Below are 2,502 nucleotides of genomic sequence, written 5' to 3'. Positions count from 1 at the left end.
AATCTCAAACTAGGAAGTAGTGTTTCATTTAACCTTGAAAGGCAATAGGAAATGTTTGGACCTTCGTTATCATAATACAAAATAAGAAAATGAGGCTGAACATAAAGTGCTGTTGTTTCTATACAATTTTAATATTAATGCATTTAATAGTTCTCTAATAGCCTTGTCTTAGTCAGGGTTTCTATTCCTGCACAAAATATCACGACCAAGAAGCAAGTTGGGGAGGAAAGGGTTTATTCAGGTCACACTTCCACATTGCTGTTCATCACCAAAGGAAGTCAGGACTGGTACTCAAGCAGGTCAGGAAGCATGAGCTGATGCAGAGGCCATGGAGGGATGTTACTTACTGGCTTGCTTCCCCTGGCTTGCTCAGCCTGCTTTCTTATAGAACCCAGATCTACCAGTCCAGGGATGGCACCACCCACAATGGGCTGGGCCCTCCTCCCTTGATCACTAATTGAGAAAATGCCTTACAGCTGGATCTCATGGAGGCATTTCCTCAGCTGAGGGGCCTTTCTCTGTGATAATTCCAGCTTGTGTCAAGTTGACACAAAGCCAGCCAGTACAAGCCTTGCTAATAGAAAATATGCACACATACATACCTATATGTATTTTGCCATTCTTGATATATATGTTGCGATTCCTATGTTTACTTGTCTTTGTTTGAATTAAAAGTGCACAATTACTTTATTTCTCTTGATAATTATTTTAAACCTTGATGCTGTTATATTGTTCAACAAATGCGATCTCTGGGCCTTCACCATCTCTCTCTTCTCCAAATCTCATCCCCTTTTGGATCCGGAGCTCTGGACAGACCACCTGCTGCAGCCTCCCCTTCCTCTCTGCACCCCCACCTCATCTACAGATCTCCCACAGCCTTTCTCACCAAACCATCCTTTCGTGTCAGGCTCTACCTGCCTCAGGCACTCCCTGGTAGACTATGGGCCACACAAGCCAGGGGAGCAAGTGGGTGATCTTTATATCTTCATTCTCCGTCCTTTACTCCAAACCTAATGCTCCAGACTCACTCCCATCTCAATAGCAAACTATTAGCTGTGGGTGCTTTTCTCTCATGGCCCCCATTTCCAAGAGACTATAAGCAAATCATAGTGGCACAACCTGATATCCTTACTTTTATGGACCTCTTCCCTCCGTCCAAGCCCATCTCTCATATTAAGCCCATTTTCTAATACTAAGAAATCATTAATCAAGCTTAGGACTCAAATCAATAAAATAGAAACAAAAAATAGAAAAAGGTCAATGAAACAAAAAAAAAGTTCTTTGAAAAAGCTTTTTCAAGTTGACAAACTTGAAATTCAAATTGAAAAATCTCGAGCCAAATTAAATGAAAGGCAGAGAGAGAGAGAGAGAGAGAGAGAGAGAGAGAGAGAGAGAGAGAGAGAGAGAGAGAGAGAGAATATACAAATCAATAGAATTAGAGACAAAGGAGGACATAACAACAGACGTGGAGGAAAGCCAGAGAATCCTAAGGACATACTGAAAAACCCCGGAAAAGCTAAAAGAAAGTGATAGTTTCCTTGATATATTCTACCTACCAAAGGCAGCCAATGGGATAAAAACATGAAAGACATTCTAGGTCACTCATAGTAAATTGATGAGCCAGCCTTAACACCAAAGGTAGATAATAAGAGCAACTGACCAGAAAAAACAATAGAGACTACTAGCTAAGGAAGGACAGCTGTAGGCTCAAAGGACTTTCTTATAGTAATAATGGGCCAAAGCCTTTGTTACTATAATTGGCTTTAATGTCAGCCAACTACAAATTGGGATCATCTGAGTGAAGGGTCTCGATGAAGAACCATCCCGACCGGCCTGATTAATGTGGGAAGACCCAGCTGATTGTGGATGGCACCTCCTAGAGTTGAAAGGCTATGTCAGAAGGAAAATTACCTCACTTTTAGCTCCTTGGCCTGTTTTTCCTTCTGCCTCAAAGTTGGATTTGTCCTGTTGCTACTGCTGATTCCTTTGCTGATAACAAAACCAAGTTATCCAAGTGTTTCTAAGTTTTTGAGTGTTTCTAGCTTATTGTGAACTAGAGACCAGCGGCTGGCCAGGAAATGCTCTCCAGTGCCAGACTGGGACTTCTGAGTTTGAGTTATCATATGTATTCATATGCACATACACACACACACACACACACACACACACACACACACAGAGTCAAAGGAGACAGCTATTGGGACTACTCAGCATCTAGCCCCAAGGAACCATTGGCTATATGAGTTCCTAGTTTATCAGATGTGATTTAGTTGGTATTACTACTTTAAAGCTGACTTAATAAATACTTCTGTGTGTATTCCTCCCATTGTTTCTGCTCTTCTAGAAAGCCCCAACTAATACTGATGCTGTTACAGATGGGTATTGGGGTAGAGGAGCACTTGGAACAAGGAACAACGGAAGTGATAGAAACAGAAACTCTTTTTAAGAAAGGCAGCACTTCCAAATAGGAAATGGGCAAGAGCTGGAATAAATGTCAGAAGC

This window comes from Micromys minutus, assembly GCF_963924665.1.
Source record: "Micromys minutus genome assembly, chromosome: 27".
NCBI lineage: Eukaryota > Metazoa > Chordata > Mammalia > Rodentia > Muridae > Micromys > Micromys minutus.
Note: the sequence above shows the minus strand (reverse complement) of the source record.